This window comes from Mandrillus leucophaeus, unplaced genomic scaffold (genome assembly GCF_000951045.1).
Source record: "Mandrillus leucophaeus isolate KB7577 unplaced genomic scaffold, Mleu.le_1.0 Scaffold112, whole genome shotgun sequence".
NCBI lineage: Eukaryota > Metazoa > Chordata > Mammalia > Primates > Cercopithecidae > Mandrillus > Mandrillus leucophaeus.
The window spans coordinates 2642145-2661554 of NW_012099432.1; positions in this window are offsets into that span (position 1 = coordinate 2642145).

The window sequence follows — 19410 nt, forward strand, 5'->3', positions numbered from 1 at the left end:
TTTGTTCATGTGTTAACTTCTATTTCTTCTCAGTAATCAGCAACAAAACCTTAAAAGGAAATGGGTCTATGGAAAGTGAAAAGTCAGAAAAACTGCATTCCATTCCACAGACAGCCTTGTGAGGAGATGCACTTCAATTACTAGATGTAGTCTCTCCAGCTACTAAAGGTGAGGAAAATATGCTAAGAGTCTGGAATCTGCAGCAAAATTAAATAGGAGAACATGGGGAGATTGGTGCCTAAGAAAGGGCCTCTTATCTGAAATCTGGAAAGAAACATAGGAAATTTCCTATGCTGTTATCCTCTGCCTCAATTAACCTGGCCCAGGAAAGTTACAAGTCTTCTAAATAAGGCAGAACTCAGTTTAAATTCACTTTTTAAAGTTTCTGTGCATACTACCAAACTGGGATAATATATCTTCTTTGAAGGACTTGTAGAAATATTAGTTTGTTAATTCAATATGTGTTTAATGAATAAAGCACATGTTTGGTATTTATTAGTGAGGCAGATAATAGGTGTATGTTGTATATTATCTAGTAGCAAGAGTAAAGGTTACTCTCTTTCATCATAATTAGCTTAAAGCTGGAAATGGTAGTAGATCTATCTATCTATCTACCATGTATCTCTCGCTCTATCTATCTATCTGTCTGTATATCTATATCACAGTGTGTGCATTAGCAACAAACCCGAGTAAGTATTATAGTTCAGATAAAAATGAAGCCATTCTGATTGCAGCAGGAACTGGGCCAGAACCCAGTAGCTTAACCATCTCTCTCACATAATATGTTTCCTGAGGCACCAGAACAGAACCCTAGAACTCATGGGGCCATGATTCAAAACCATCACAGAAAGCAATAGTTATTATTTCCTGAGAGGCAAAAACATGACTTGAGTAGTCCTATCAAATGAATAGTTGGAAAGCATTATAAAAGAGGGATTGGAAGATGAATCTATTGGTGGCAGGAAGACCATCTGGGAGGCTTTGGCATATTCTTGGCATGTGGTGAGGAAAGACAGCATTGAGAATTGAAATTGAAAGATATTTTTAGAAAGGCAACTTTGGTGATAGACACTACGTATGGTTAATTATAATTTTATCTTAATGAAAAATTGGGATCATGCATGGTCTTTCCAAAGATTTATGTGCCCATGTATAAATGAAGGATATAAAATCAGAAATTGGAAAGAACATCACATTTCGGGCATTTCTGAGACTTTCTACAGTACACGGGAAAACAAATAATTGTAAAGATTCTGAAAGTATGGAACATGGGATCATCAAATATACAGAGATAAAAGAGAAGCTAAGATTTCCAGCCTAACAGACTGGAAACCCAGTAATTAAACTGAGGGAAATAGAAAAATAGAAGAGAGAAATGGTTTGCCCTCCATTGGTCTGGGATGCAATAACTCTGAGGTGATGGCAGGACCTAGTGAGCCAAAATGCCTATAGGCAACTAGAAGTACACATTGGTAGAACAAAATAAAAACATCATTTTAAATAACTTCCAAAGAAATCAACAGATTATAAACAAATTGCTCGTAATTCCAGCTCAATGTTTTTAAGAAGGCAAGCAATACTTTCTTACTGTAGTATAGAAATTACAAAATCTTGAACCATACTTGGTTTTATGAAGAATGAGGCAACTGTTGGGAATACATCTTTAAAACTTTAAAAAACAGGAATTGGAAAGGTCATTTCATAAACGAAATATGCTGGTTGCCAGTGAAAAATTACTCCCTAAGAAATGGATAATCCACAAGCTCTGGAAAGGTCAGAAAGACTGCCAAGGTAGCCCTGATAGAAGAGACTAAAAAATAAACACAAAATGAATGAAAGTTGTTCTTTGGGGAAGGTGCTGACAAATATACTCAAGCAGGAAACTCACCAAAAGTAATTTTCTCTTATACCAAGAGAAATGTGGCTGATAGAAAATGTGTTGCTGTATTGTGACTTAATTCAATTTTGTTTCACAGAAGAGATAGAGAAAAAGTTGGACCTTTATTTTAGTATTATTTTTTAAATTCATAATGTGGCAAATGACCCCTTGAGTGAATCTTACTTGAAGAACATGATATACCTGCACATAATTAAGATAAAAAACTGAGGAGTCAGATCATTTTGACTTCCTTCTCATGTTACATTTCCATGATTAGAAAAACCCTCAAAGCAATTCTCACAGACTGAAAATTGCATAACCTGGAAAAATCACACAATGAGTACATTTTTGCAATCATTAAACTTGTTGTTTCAGTAAACAACATATAAACTGATCAGTTATATTCATTTTAAATATATTTTCTAAGAAAATAAGCTTCTAAAAGGTGCTATTCTTCAGAATGAGCAATCTGTATTTCAGTGGAATAACCTAGAAAAGCCAGTCGATGGAAACCATATTGTTAGAAATGATCAAAGAAGCAACTTTTAGACAATCATGTTAAAGAATTAAAAAGAGGTATATGCAAACATTTATATGAATAGAAGTTTATAAAACTTTATTTATAATAATCAAATGTAAATATTCTAAATGTTCAAAAAAGGGAACCAATTAGTCATAAGACATCCATGTAGTTAAATACAAAGCAGTCATTAAAATCATTTTTAGAATAAAATGATATAGGACAAAATTCATAACATAAAATGTTTATAATGTTATATTTAGCATAATGCATATTTTGTAATAAACATTTGTGTATATGTATATGTATGTGTGTGCATTGAAGAGAATGGGGGAGAATATAACAGAATAATAACAGAGGTAACTTCTGTGTGGAGAGTGGTTCTTAACTTTTGGGAAGTCAGATGCTTCCTTGAGTGCATAATGAAAGCCATGAACTCTTGCAAAGTCAGTATACCTAAAACTTGCCTAAAGAATAAAAAGTCATTATGCATCCCTTAGAGTCTCTCCATGAACTCCAATCCAGGATGAGCCTTTGAGGGTAATGGTATAAACATTTTTGTTTTAGTTTCTGTACTTCTGTATGTTAAGAACAATTATATTGAAATGTATGTTACTTATGAGAAATTAACCAAAAATGATTTTTGAATACTATGGTAGAATTTTATACATGTTAAAATGTTTGAAAGTAATTTTCTCAGCTATTTCTCAGTGCTAGCCAGCAAATTATTGTATCTTTTGTTTCATACGTGGGAAAATTAAGGGAGAGAGCAATTTTCTGATTTATTATGGCTACCCAACATGTGAGTGGCAAAACTGAGATTACAACATATTCCTTCTAGGCTCTGATTAGCCTATAGAGTTGCAATAACTAAAAAATGTCATAATTTTAAGTGCAATTTAACATTTTTAAAAACATGTTTTACCTTTCATCTTTAGTTCTTTCGGAAAAATAGTTCTCTGCTGGAGCAAGACTCTAATGTGTGTAGAGCAGTGTATATACAGTAATTGCTTCAGTTGAAAGCCTCCCCACTTAAAGCCTAGAAATCAAAAACTCAAAGGAAACTTTATTCTTCACTTGCAAACAAACAAACAAAAAAAGTACAGAATTGTCTTCCCTCCTTTGTTCTAATTTAAAACAAGCTAGATTACCCATAATACCTTAATAACATTTGGCTCATGAATCAAAGTTATTTAAGATTCCTTAGGGAGCACTGTCAAGAAAGAACTGAAATTCAGTGGCCTTTGCTGCTCGGCCTCTGCTCTAGTATCTAAAGTGACCATAGTGATGTGACCTCCAGCCAGGGCCAGCAATGTCTGGGGCTAGTGGCTGGGAGTGCTGTATCTGAGACCGCTGCTTATGTCTGCTTCCTACCACTGAATCCTGGCTTATCTCCTCACCAAAACCAGAGATACACTCATTCTCTTCTCTATATCTTCTAGAAATTCATATGAGGAATGTATTAAGCAAAATTCCAGAGAAAAATCTTTTTTGGAAAATCTCCATCAATGATAAAAGCTTCCACTCTGGGACTCCATGTTGGGAGTTCCATTTATTTTTCCTTGTTCCCCAAAGAACACAAAAGAAACTGTCATTTTGTAAAATATCTTTTCTTTTTCCTTGAGAGACAAGAAAAATGAGCTGTCTCTAGAGAAATATATCTTATGTCATGCCGAAATCTGTATTTATTCAGATTCAGATGTACCAATAAGAAAAGACACATGCACATATATGTTTATTGCAGCACTGTTTACAATACCAAAGACTTGGAACCAACCCAAATGCCCATCAATGATAGACTGGATAAAGAGATTGTGGCACATATACACCATGGAATATTATGCAGCCATAAAAAAAAAACAGATGAGTTCATGTCCTTTGCAGGGACATGGATGAAGCTGGAAACCATCATTCTCAGCAAATTAACACAGGAACAAAAAACCAAACACTGCGTGTTCTCACTTACAAGTGGGAGTTAAACAATGAGCACACATGGACACAGGGAAGGGAACATCACACAATGGGGCCTGTTGGGGGGTGGGGGGCTAGGAGAGGGATAGCGTTAGGAGAAATACCTAATGTAGTTGATAGCTTGATGGGTGCAGCAAACCACCATGGCACGTGTATACCCATGTAACAAACCTGCACATTCTGCACATGTATCCCAGAACTTACAGTATAATAAAAAAAGGAAAAAATAAATATACCTGCTTTCTATTCCCTCTGAACAATACTAAGCCAAATTTTAAAGTAGTTGAAGATAATCTCGCCAGTTTTTCTTTCAGAACTTCCCTCATCCCATCTGAATACTGTCTCTACTCCTCTTTCTTTTCTCCCTACCCTAAAGACTGATACATCTCCAGATGCTCAAGGATTCCATCTGTCATTCATTCATTCAGTATATTTTTATTGGGTGTTCCTGTCTTAGTCCATTTGGGCTGCCATAACAAAATACTATAAATTGGGTTGCTTATAATCAACAATCATTTGTTTCCCACAGTTCTGGAGGCTGCCAAGTCTAAGATGAAGACTCCAGCAGATGTGATGCTGAGGCTTGCTTCCTTATAAATGGCTATCTTCCCACTGTAACCTCACATAGCAATGGAGGTGAAACACCTCTCAAAGCCTCCATTTCCTAATTGCATCCCTTTAGGGTTAGGACTTCAACATATGAATTTTGGGCACAAGCATTCAGATCACAGCAGCTTCCTATGTGCCAGGTACTGAGATTGAGAAACACCTAACTTCCACCAAAATACTCCTCTTTATTTTCACATTTATTTTTTTAATTAAAGTTTTAGGAAAAGAATCCTATTTAGCAAAATAGTAGTTATCAATTGTGGTATATTAACCATAGCAGGGAAACTTATTAGAGGATACAGAACAGAGACCTTCAGGTTTCTGGAGGAGTCTACCAACTCTGTCATAATCTATTTTCAATACTTATTAAATATTTAAGATGCATGAGAATTGTAACTCACTAGATTTTAAACTCCTTGGGGTGTAAGGAAGCTTTTTTTAGGGATTAACTGTCAGAGTATCTGATGCTATGGTGATCCAAGACCTAAAAGATGAAGTGATGATGAATTGAAAGCATTCTGCTAAGTAACATAAGAGTACAAAGTTGGCAGTATTTTAGATAAATTTACTGTTCATTCCCAACGTTTGCCATTTTTACATACAATAAACATAGCAAAAAATGTGTCCTTTGTTGACTTTAACAGGAAAAAGAAAATGAGAAGCACAGAGGCAAGAAAATTTGAGCTATGCTTAGCAAACAGTATGTAATCAAGCTAGATATGTAATGTTTCTCATAAAGGAGATAGAGAGATAAGGATGAAAAAGTAGGATGATGCATTAAAAATCTGCTTTAAAATTTATGTAACATTTATGAATACATTGTGAGTTATGCTAATAAAATTTGAGATTAGATTTTACGCACTTAAGATTAAAAAAAAAACTATTCTGGAGAAATGAAAATTGTACAACCAGAAGCTTACAGAAGATAGGAGAAAATGAGTCCTTTTCCTCTCAATTTCAATTGCAGGCAAATAAGATTTTTTTACATAAGAATAACTGTTGAGATTTTAAAATGTCAAATATAGATTCATTTGCAGACAGAGAGACATAAAAATTAGAATGACTCCTGGATAATTTTTTTTTCAGTGTGCTAATTAGTTTAAAAGGTTAATTCTTTGATGGTATCAAAAGCCCTACGGTCATGTTAAATGACCTAGAGAAAACTTCAAAATCAGCCCAATACTATATATTATAATTTCCACTGTTAAATATTTTTCTGTTGTACTGAATAAATTAAGGAAGTCAAAAAAGCTTTTGGCTTTGTGATAAAATGTAGGCGAGACACTAAAGGAAGAATGTAGGAGGGAATGTCTACTAGAGAGAAAATAAAATCCCCAAAGAACCAAGGGAGAATTTATATTTCTAAGGCACTTTGCTTCTTGCTATATAGTAGCTCAGACAAACACTAAAAATAAACCTATGTTTAAGAGGAAAGAAAGCCTTTCTTGCTCCCTGGTATTTATGACTCAGAGAGGGGAAAAACATAAAATTTCAGATGCCATACAACACACACACACAGTTTTAAATTATTATCACCCTCTAATCAATCATTTCCTAAAACACTTCTTTACTTGTGCTTCTTATACAATGAGCCCGTATGTTATTAAATGAACGAATAGAGCCTCATTGAAGACCACAACACTTCTGAGGCCTCGGGGTCATTTGGGTTGTGTTCCCAATAGGCTCTGAAGGAATTGTTTTACATTTGCATAGTAATGTAGTCTTTCCTATAGAAAAACTGAGTCTTTTAATACACTTTTCCCAACACTCTGATTAAGTTAGAGATCAAGCAGTTGAGCTAAAACAGCAATACATGTTGATGTCAGTTTTGAAGGGAGCTGGTGTTGTCTATTACAAGTTGTTTCTAAGTTGCCTTTCTTGATGACTCCTTCTTTGCTTTGTGGTAATTTATATTAATTCATCGAACAGTTGAAAGGACTCCTTGAGTGATTCAAACGAGAAACTTTTACAGCAAAATGGTACAACTTTCCAATCCCAAATATGCAAATATGGCATCTACTCTCTTGGTTAGACACTTAACACTAACAGAAGGTGCTACCTGCCTCAGAAGACAACCTATTGCTTTTAATGGGCCACTCTGTCAAGTGTTCTCCCTAATATTAAATCAAAAGCTGCCTTCCTACAACTTCCTGCTCTAAATTTCTTAAATTACATCACTCACTTTCCCTCATGCTATCCCTCAAACATTTAAAAATGGTTCCTCCAGACCCTCTTAAATCTTTCTCTCTTCCAGCTTGTTGAGACTGCAGACTCAGCAGGCAGACTGCCTGGGTTCAGTTTTTAGTGCCATTGTCCATTGTATTCTAGCTGTGACCTTTGGCCAGTCTAAGCTTTAGTTGTTTTTTTTTTTCTTTTTTTTTTTTTTTGAGATGGAGTTTTGCTCTTTTCATTCAGGCTGGAGGGCAGTGGCGCGATCTCAGCTCACTGCAACTTCCTCCTTCCAGGTTCAAGCCATTCTCTTGCCTCAGCCTCTCTAGTAGCTGGGATTACAGGTGCGTGCCACCACACCCACCTAATTTTTTTGTATTTTTAGTAGAGACAGGGTTTCACCATGTTTGCCAGGCTAGTCTCAAACTCCTGACCTCAGGTAATCTGTGTGCCTTGGCCTCCCAAAGTGCTGAGATTACAGGTGTGAGCCACTGCACCTGGCCTAAGCCTCAGTTTAAAATTTTTAATCATAGTGCTACTAGAATATCTTTTTAATAATATTATCATGAGAACTGAGAATTAAATCAGATAGTGCAGGAAGTGTCTGTATCGTAGTCAGCATGCAGCAAATGGCTTCCTATGTCCCTCATGAAAAATAGCTTCTGGAGCCCTGGCCAGCAGGTATTTCGTTGTCCAGATGCACTCATGTCTGTCAGTCTCTCTCTCTTAATACATGGGGTTAGGAATAGAAGAAGGGAAAGGTCAGCTAAAGGTAATCAGAGTTACGATTTAAAATTAAAGTGCATTATTAATTTCAATATCAGTGAGGATTCACATCTATACAAAATGGTTTGAGGAAAATGTCTTATACTTCTTTGCATTTCTAGCTTAGATTATGAAAAAAATAGTTATCAATAAATGAGATTAGAAAAGGGCTGCGTAGTAAATATTTTAGGCTTTGCAAGCCATATGGTCTCCATTGCAAATACTCAACTCTGCTGTTGTAGTACAAAGTGGCCATACGTAATATGTAAATGGATTCTTAGGGTTGTATTCCATGAATACTTAATTTATAGATACTGAAATTTGAATCATGTATAATTTTCATATGTCATGAAATATCCTATTTTGTGTTTTTCCCCAACCATTTAAACCATAAAAGTCATTCTTAGCTTGCAGATTTATAGAAGTACAGCAAGCTGTATTTGGCCCACTAGCCATTGTTTATTTACTTACTATTTAAGATGAAAGTAGATAGTCCCATTTATCATCTGCATTAAACTACAGAAATTATACAGATACTGTTCTCCCAAACAGACCAAAGGAAGTAGGAGGGGGAAAGCCAAGGGTGCATGTTGGTCCAAGGCAGAACTTAACTAGGCAGTTAGAAATGAAAAATTTATTTGAAAGGGAGAAGAAAATGTGATTCACACAAGATTATCCTTGTATCGGTGTTCTTTTTTTTTTATTCTACTTCATTTGTTTGCTTTAGTTGTCGATCTTTTCTAGAGGTGAAATAGCTTTTTTGCCATTGAACTTACTGGCATATGATGGTATTAATAGTGAAGAATTTGGAAACTGGAATCTTCAAGCCTTCTTGAATCCCAGTTCAGTCAGTTATTATTAATGTGATCTTAGGTAATTTAGTTAACTTTCTAAATGTCCTCATCTGTAGAATGGCCATAATAATAGAGCCTACCACTGGGTTGTAATATAAATAATTAAGATAAAACATCTAGAATGGTTAGCATACCATAAGTCCCACAGTAAGGCCTTCAAAAATGTTAACTTTGTGAAAGGAATAAATGAAGAAGAGAAAACTTTTCATGAACGAGACACATCTTCAGTTGACTTTGTTGTTAAGGAATCCAGAATTATGTCTTCAAAGAGTGCTATTGCATCTCTATCCCACTGTGTCTAGTTCTTCAAGTGCATTAAATAGCAGTATGTGAGAACTTGTTAGAAATACACTCTCCAGTCCCGTCCCAGATTCAGTGAATCAGAAACTATGGGGTTAGGACCCAGGATTTTGTACTTTAACAAGCCCGTCAGATAACTGTGATGCATGCTAGAGTTTGAGAATCAAAAGTCTGTGTGAAATTTGGTTAAAATAAACAAGGACATCCTTGAAGTTATAAATAGGTATAGACTTCTTGATAAATAAAATGATTTAATTTGATCTCCAAAAAGCCTATTGTGAGAAGTGTGTCAGATATTATTCTCAGATTTTATACAAGGACATTGTGACTCAATAAGAGTCAGTGATTTGTGCAGGTCTCAGAGTAAGTAGACAAGTCTCACATTCTACTTCTGGGCACTTTCAACTTTACCTAATGTTAACAGTGAGAATGAGTAAGGAGGAGGGGTGAGGAAGAATAGGGATTACTGTTACAGGTGTATCAGGCTAAATGCCTTAAGTAGCAGACTACTATTTATCTATCCATTATCCATTTTCCCTTCTTCTTTACTAACAGAACCTAAATTTGGTTCATAGAAGCAATGGGCTCAGCTAATAACATACACTTTCAAGGTTCCTTTGCATAGGTGGGGTGATGATGCTATAGTACTAAGCAGTGAGATAAAAATGGAAGTCATAGTATCAGCCTTCTTTGAAAGTTCCTTCAAAAAAGGAACTGGGAAAACCTAGCTGATACATGCCTTTTGCATTTTCCTTTTACTTTTTAACCTGGCATTGGAATGCAATGCCCAGTACTTCAAGAGACATTTTATGATCATGAGAAATACAATACAGTGATAAGCTTAGCAGAATTAGAAATATTCAAGGAGAATGAGTTACAACGACATTTTTGAGTTGCCACATCTGCCCCGAACTGTCATATCAGATGCCTTGTTTTGTGAGGAGAAGAAAATTAATTTATTTAAGTCACTATTTATTCAGAAATTTTTTGTTATTCATAAACACAATCTTAACTGCTACTCCCTGTTAAGAAGAAGGGATAATTGACTTCCTTGACATTTTCTAAGCAAAATAAAGTTACTCTGAAAATATACAAAGTTTCTGGGCTTGGGACAAATTAAATTGTCTTCCTCTCCTGGTCCTCCAGCATCTGCATCTGGTTGATCTGCACCCCACTCCTCGGATTTTGTTTTCTGCCCATCTTCATGTTTTGCACTTCCATTCTCTCATCTTATTCTTCAGCTCTACCAAATTACTTGGAATCTCCATTCTCTCCACCTAAAATGTCATCCCTTTCATTTCACACTTTCTTGGCACCTTGCAAACTCTTTCTTATTCTTCAAGAGTCAACTCAAATATCCTGTCTCCAACAAAGCTTTCTGTGACTACATCTGGCTGACTTGGCCACATCTTCCTCTATCCTCCCTCCTTGTATATGGCTCTATTATAAGAATGATGACATTATATGACATTATGTCTTATGTCTCCTTTCTACACTTTAAACTTGCTAAAGACTGCAATTTTTTTTTCATTTGCATATCTTCAAAACTTAATATATTACCTGGTATACAACGGGAAGTTGATACATGTTTTCTGCAAGAATAAACAGATTGGGGGATAGATGCAAAGAGACAGTAAAAATATTTAATACCAATTGAGTTAATTAAACAGTTGCCAGGGGGTATGCTGTACCCATGACTATAAGACTGAGTCTATCAGCTCTAGAAAGACGACTACTAGGTCACACATAACACAGAACCTGTGTACTTATGATAATAAATCATATTCCTAAGGTAGTTTCATCTATGACCTTTTATAGTATATGTGTAAATATAATTAGATACATAATGCAAGAAATATATTTAATATTTTTAAAATTTATTATCTTCTTTTTATCAAGTGCCAGAGTAAATTAGTGGCTTTCCTCCAGCCAAAGTCAAGGGTTTCTAGGCTTCTATTTATTATTTTAAAGTTGTTTATGTATTTGCTTCCTTTATAATAAAAATGCACTATAGGAAACATTCTGGTATGTTGCCAGCTGACAAATTTATTGAGCTACTCCTGACCTTTTAAGATACAATTTTACTTATTTTTAGATAGGTGCCTCAAAGACTTAAAACACAAATGCATTATGAATTTTTACTACAAACAGCAATATTCTTACAATTTTTCTATATTTTAATCAATTCTAAGGTCTAAGTCTAAACCTCTGTAAATAAGTAAAGAAATTTGTGCTTTGGAACACATATTTCTTGTTTTACATTCATGAGTATTTGGGTTTTCCATCTAGTCTATAAGAATCCCAAGGAGTGAAACTACCCAATTCCTCTACAAACCAGTTACAATGTAGCTATGTAGAATATGCTATTGCTTGCTTACCCATCACCTATACCTCTTTTATTTTCCTGACAGAATCCTAATTTTGTTCAAGTGTCTACTTGTCTTTGAAGTAATTTAGGAGAAGTTGATCCCAGTCACTCCAAGGGGTGTATGCTGATGACTCTGTCTATTGACACATGACATTCCCCTAGTGACAATGGCTGATCTGAGAATGGGCAGATCTAAGAAGGGTTCAATCCTTCTGAAGGAATGGCTCTAGTTCTAACTCTTTCTCTATCTCTTTTTCTCTCTCCGACTGTATGTGAGTAGGCAATATCTTGCCTGAATTTCTACGGGCACTTTTTATAAGAACACGAAGAATCAAAGAGACGGCAAGTCATCTTTCATGACCCCTTTGAGCTTCTGACTCAACTAGTGCAGGAATCCAAGCTACCTGTAGGCTCTTGTTGTGAGATGAAGATTTTTCTTATTTTTAAAGCCAATCAGTTTTCCATTACAGAAAGTATCTAACTGACACACTTATGCCCTGACCCCTTAGAAATTCTGATATTCATTAACTCATGTTCATCTAGACCTTTTGTTCTAAGTGATAAAAAACTAAAATAAATAGAAAAACCAAACGCTACACTTTTCTCATACATATATGGATGATAGGAGTCTGTAAAATAGCATCAGTTATGTTCATAAGTGTTTATAGATCACAATCAGTGATCCACTTCTCCTCATTTCCTATATTTTCCTATTAACACAGGTTTTGTAAAGGCTATGCCTTAATGCATATATAGAACAGGGAATTCCTGGTAAATGTTGTGACTCTGCAGAGTGGGGGAAGGGGGGTGCCATGATGGAGATTTGTATCACTGACTCTGTCAAGTATCATTAAGAGTTTAATCTCATTTTAAATTTCAAAGTCTGAAGGCCAAGGCCCACTTGAATACTCTTCCATAGGTACTGGAGAATTATGAAGTTCATGTAAACCTTGAGTCTGGCCTATGAGGAGAGAAGAAATTTATCTGTATTCTTTTTATTCTAAACTTTGAGTTGGCAAAAATTTCCAGGATATTTAGATGTCTAAATATCTTAAAGGGGAAGGGGAAAATATTGTTTATGTTTGTTAAGGTACACTGAAAATGTACTTCAAAATTGCCTACTTCCTAAAGAACTTCAAGAGAAATCATTTAGAAAGAGTTCTAGAGAAAACTCCTTCAGAAAGCTAAAGGATTTTTCTAGTCAAAGAAACAGTGAAGGAGATGTTTAAAAACTAGGCTTTGGTACTGGGTACACATACAAGTACGTGTTTACTTGTGCAGCCTTGAAAGATCCTCATTCCCAATCCCTGCCTCTGTGTCCCTATCTAGCAATGCCTCTTAGCCTACAGACATGCTTTATTAGTCAGGAACTAGAAACCTACTATTAATGGCCTATAAAGTTTTCAAAGTTTAAAAAAAATTTGGAAACCTTGGTATCATTTTCAAAATGCAAAAAGAAACCCTTAAAATTGGAAAACTCTAAATATTTAACTAAATAGCTAGAAAGCATACCATCACGTCAAGTAGTCAGTTGTAATACTTAAAACCAAAATGAATAATATATTCCTAAAAATTAAGAAAGCTATTAAAATTATTTCCAGTTTTATGTAACAGAAGTACATCTCATAAGGAGTATTAACACAATAAGATGTAGGTTAGAACCTACAAAAATAAGTCTCTATCATCTACCCAGCATTTAAAATGGCCCTGGTGGCAGTTCTCACCGAGAATAAGGCCTATCTTCTACTCTTACAACTTTTAGTAACTCTTGCCTGTATGAGGGTACTTCTTGAAGCTTAAAACTTTGGAACATTCCTCCCCCTATGCAGGCTAATGCACCCTAAAAAGGCTCATCACTGCCATTCCCTTATCCAGAATGAGAAACCTTTCATCACATCAGATAAGACCCTTCATGTCCCCCTGGAATTAGGACCCAATGAGAAACCCAAAACAGGGTTCTTGATACCTTTCAGCCAATTCCAGCACCAAAACAGTGTAGGTAAAATTAGAATACCTGAGGTTAGTAGCTTCTGACCATGACTATCAACTTTCTTTAAACCACAGTGAGCCTCAAGTTTCTGGAGATAAAAGCACCCAAGTTTCTCTACAACTTGGCCCTTGATTACCTATCCAGCTATATTTCCTACGATTCCATGTGTATTAATTTTTTTCTAGTTATTTGCTTATAATGCCTTGAAGTGCCCATGTAACTTTGTGTGTTCCTCACTTTGGTACCTTGTTATCTCTGACTCTCCTGGCTTGGCCTGCTGAGCCTTCCCAGAGCTGGTTATGTTGGGGCATATGCCCTTCTTTTGTGCTCTCATAGACTCTGGGCATAGCTCTATTCACAGAGTTCACCGTACAGTTTTATAAGGGTCTCTCCTTCTGGATTATGAGCTTTTAAACAGCATAGCCTCTGTCTAATGCATCTATATCACCAGTATTTAATATATTACCTGGATACATGTATTTAAAATATATTGGTTGAATTAGTGAGCCATGGACTCTATATGCTCTATTAAATTATTATGAGAATGAACTAAACTAAGAACTTTGAAAAATATAATTTTTCTCTAGAATATATATATATATTGAGAAAAAAATATATTTTAAGTTGGATTACTATGTGTGCAGAAAGAAATAGCATGTATATAGCATAACTGAGAAACCTTTTATAAGACCAGGCACTCATTTCCTTCAGGCTGAGAGTTATGAGGAAGGGTAATGACTGTCAGTCAAATCCAAGTAATGCTGAGGGGCTATAGGAAGCAGTGTTGAGTAACTCTAAGCAGATCTGATTTTGTAACTGTGTATGTCTGACAGCTGCTGCACCAAACCCAGCTCAGAAGAGCCCATTCTTGTGTTTTGAGCTTTGATTAGAGGTCTATAGGCTCCCATTTCCCAAGTTATGTGGGATGACTCACTTTTTTCTGTTTTGCTTATGAAACAATAGACAGCATTCCTAAAGTGCAGAAATACTTCCATAAATGAAAACTTATTAAGAAGCCCAATATAGCACCATTTTAACATGTATAAGCCTCTCTACCGAAAAAAAAAAAAAAAAGTAAAATATGCTCTCATGACTATTACCTCCTCACCCAGTTACTGCCCTGCCTCTCTCCTCCCTTTCACAGCCAAAACTTTGAAATGGTTGTCAATATTCACTGTTTCTACTTCCTCACCTCCTACTCATCTTTCACTCCATTCAGGCTTCCACCCCCTCACTCCACGCAAAGAGCTCTCATTAAATTTACCAGTGGCTTTCCTGTCACAAAATCCAATGAAAGGTTTAGTCCTCATTTTACCTCTCCTTTCAGCACCATTTTATAACAACTCCTTTTCTTTTTGGCAATAAGAAACTCCTTCTCTTTTGGCAATACTTTCTACATTTTTACCCTTTATCTTCCACAGTATCATGCTTTCTTGGCTTTAATCCTATTTCTCTGGCTGCTAAAGTCTCTCTACTTAGTAGGCTCTTCTGCCTGTATCCACCTATTAAGTCCACCAAGCTCTTCTTACTCTATATTTGCTCTACTAACAATTTCATAAATCTATATAATTCTGATAACTACCTCAAATTACTTCCAACATAGTCTTCTTCTCTGAGTACCCAACTGCCTATGTAACATATCTACTTAGATACCTTAAAGATACATCACATATATCATATCTAATACTAAACTCATGATCCATCCTTTCCACCCAGAGCCTGACATTCCTCTAAATTCTCTAACAAAGTGGACGATATCTCTATCCATCAGTGTATAAACCAAAAACCTATGAGTCACCTTTCACATATTCTCCTCCTTAAATCCCCATGTCCCATACATCAACAGTTTATATATATTTTCTTATATTCTTAAGTTGATCACTATTCTCCATCTCCTTGTTGATTGTCTAACTACTTTGTAGTACAAACTACCTCCTATATCTCATGTGTACTACCCCAGCAGCCTTGTTGTTAAATCTGTTATCCAACCTGGTAACCTAGCCAGAAAATATATTTTTATGATACTACTCTGGGTAGATGCAAAAATCCTTAAACAAAACATCCTCACATAGAATTAAGCAATATATAAAAATAATTTTATAACATGATGAAGTAAGGTTTATTCCAGAAGTGCAAGACTGATTCAATATTCAAAAATCAATATGTTACATCATATTACCAGGCTAAAGAACAACAAACACATGATCATATTAATTTATGCAGAAAAAAAGTGACAAAATTTTACACCCACTCATGATAATAATTCTCTAAAAGTAAGAATACAGGGGAACCTCTTCAATGAAGAAATCTAAAGAAAACCTACAGAAAGCATCATATCTGATGGTGAAAGACTGAATGGTTTTCCCCTAAGGTTGACTACAGGTAAGGATGTCCACTCTCATCCTTTTTATTCAATATAGTGCTGCAAGTTTTATCCAGTGCAACGAGGCTGGATAGTAATGCAAATTAAAATAATACAGATCACAGATGGACAGAGCAGTGTGTGGAGGCCTGCACTGTGAACTTTTGTTCCAAAATGACTGCAGGAATACACTAGGAAAGTCAAGAAAATCCATAGGCCCTCTGAAGGAAGTGGATTGCTCCTGCAGGACTCAGGAGATGCCCCAAATACTGTGCTGGTATCCATGGCTGAGAGACCCACAGATGGTTTACATCACAGGACTCTGTGCAGACAACCGCCATTATCAGCCCAGAGCCTGGTAGACTCGCTGGGTGGCTAGATCCAGAAGAGAGAGAGCCATCACTACAGCTTGCTCTCAGGAGGCCACACCCTAGGAAAAGGGAGAGAGTACTAATACATGAAGGAAACACTTCATGGGACCAAAAAAAAAATCTGAACAGCAGCCTTGAGCTCTAGACTATCCCTCTGACAGAGCCTACCTAGATGAGAAGGAACCAGAAAAACAACTCTGGTGATATGAAAAAACACGGTTCTTTAACACCCCCCAAAAAACATACTAGCTAACCAGCCATGAATTCATACCAAGAAGAAATTCCTGATTTACCTGAAAAATAATTCAGAAGGTTAGTTATTAAGCTAATCAGGGAGGCACCAGAGAAAGGCAAAGCCCAATTTAAGGAAATTTTTAAAAATGATACAAGAAGTGAAGGGAGAAATATTCAATGAAACACAGAGCATAAAGAAAAAAACAGTCAAAACATCAGGAAGCAATGGATGCACTTACAGAAATGCAAAATGCTCTGGAAAGTCCCAACTATAGAATCTAAGAAGCAGAAGAAAGAACTTCAGAGCTCAAAGACACGGTTTTTGAATTAACCCAATCCAACAAAGACAAAGAAAAAATAAGAAAATATGAACAAAGCCTCCAAGAAATCTAGGATTATGTTAAATGACCAAACTTAAGAATAATTAGCATTCCTGAGTAAAAAGAGAAATCTGAAAGTTTGGAAAATATATTTGGGAGAATAATTGAGAAAAACTTCCCTGGCCTTGCTAGAGACCTAGACATCTAAATACAAGAAGCTCAAAGAACACCTGGGAAATTCATCACAAAAAGATGAACACCTAGGCACATTGCCATCAGGTTATCTAAAGTTAAGATGAAGGAAAGAATCTTAAGAGCTGTAAGGCAAAAACACCAGGTAACCTATAATGGAAAAATCTATCAGATTAGCAGCAGATTTCTATGCAGAAACTCTACAAGCTAGAAGGGATTAGGGCTCTATATTCAGCCTCCTTAAATAAAACAATTATCAGTCAAGAATTTTGTATCCAGTGAAATTAAGTTTCATAAATGAAGGAAAGATATAGTCTTTTTCAGACAAATGCTGAGAGAATTCGCCACTACCAAGTCCCCACTACAAGATCTGCTAAAAGGAGCTCTAAATCTTGAAACAAATCCTGGAAACACATTAAAACTGAACCTCTTTAAAGCATACATCTCATAGGACCAATAAAACAAAAATACAATTAAAAAAAAAAAAAGCCTTCCAAGTTATACAGGTAACAAATAGCACAATGAATGGAATGGTACCTTGCATCTTAATACTAACATTGAATGTAAATGGCCTAAATGCTGCACTTAAAAGATACAGAATTGCAGAATGGATGAGAATTCACCAACTGTCTGCTACCTTCAAGAGACACACCTAACATAAGGACTCACATAAACTTAAGGTAAAGGGATGGAAAAAGACATTTCATGCAAATTGACACTAAAAGTGGGCAGGAGTAGCCAGTCTTATATCAGACAAAACAAAATTTAAAGCAATAGCAGTTAAAAAAGACAAAGAGGGACATTATATAATGATAAAAGACCTTATCCAACAGGAAAATATCACAATCCTAAATATATGCAGCTAACACTGGAGCTCCCAAATTTATAAAACAATTACTAATAGATAAAAGAAATGAGATAGACAGCAACATAACAATATTGGAGGACTTTAATACTCCACTGACACCACTAGACAGGTCAACACAGAAAGTTAATAAACAATGGACTTAAAGTATACCCTGGAACAAATTGACTTAACATATTTATAGAACATTTTACCCAATAACTGCAGAGTATACATTCTATTCAATGGTGCATGAAACTTTCTCTCAGGTAGACCATATGATAGGACACAAACTGAGCCTCAATAAATTTAAGAAAATTTAAATTATATGAAGAATGATCTTAGATCACCGTGCATTAAAACTGGCAATTAACTACCAAAGGAACCCTCAAAATCATGCAAATACGTGGAAATTAAATAACCTGCTCCCAAAAGATCATTGGATCAAAAACGAAATCAAGATGGCAATTAAAAATTCTTCAAACATGACAACAACAGTGACACAACCTATCAAAACTTCTGGGATACAGCAAAGGCAGTGCTAAGAGGAAAAATTCATATCCCTAAACTACTACATCAAAAAGTCTGAAAGAGCACAGACAGACAATCTAAGGTCACACCTCAAGAAAAAAAGACAAATATGAACAAACCAAACCCAAACCCAGCAGAAGAAGGCAAATAACCAAGATCCGAGCAGAACTAAATGAAATTGAAACAAAAATAAAGCAAAAGATAAATGAAACAAAAAGCAGGTTCTTTGAAAAGATAAATAGGCCCCGCAAGGTGGCTCATGCCTGTAATCCCAGCACTTGGGAGGCCGAGTTGGGCGGATCACCTGAGGTCAGGAGTTCAAGACCAGCCTGGCCAACATGGTGAAACCCCGTCTTTACAAAAATACAAAAATTAGCAGGGCATGATGGTGGGTGCCTGTAACCCCAGCTGCTCAGCAGGCTGAGGCAGGAGAATCACTTAGAATCCAGGAGGTGAAGGCTGCTGTGTGCCGCACTCGCACCATTGCACTCCAGCCTAGGCAACAGAGCAAGATTCTGTCTCAACAACAACAACAAAAAAATAGAAGAAGAAAAGATAAATAAAATTGATAGACCATTAGCAAGATTAACCAAGAAAAGAAGAGAGAAAATCCAAATAAGTTCAATCAGAAATGAAATAAGAGATATTACAACTGACACCACAGAGTTACAAAAGATCATTCAAGGCTCCTATGAACACCTTTATGCACATAAACTAGAAAACCTAGAGATGGATACATTCCTGGAAAGATACAACTTTCTTAGGTTAAATCAGGAAGAACTAGATACCCTGAACAGACTGATAACAAGCAGCAGGATTGAAATGGTAATTTTAAAAAGTCCAGAACCAGATGGATTCATAGCAGAATCCTGCCAGACACTCAAAGAAGAATTGGTACCAATCCTATTGACACTATTCCACAAGATAGAGAAAGAGGGAACCCTCCTTAAATCATTCTATGAAGCCAGTATCACCCTAATACCAAAACCAGGAAAGGACATAACCAAAAAAGAAGACTACAGACCAATATCCCTGAAGAACATAGATGCTAAAATCCTTAAACAATACTAGCTAATAGTATCCCACAACATATCAAAAAGATAATTCACCATGATCAAGTGGGTTTCATAC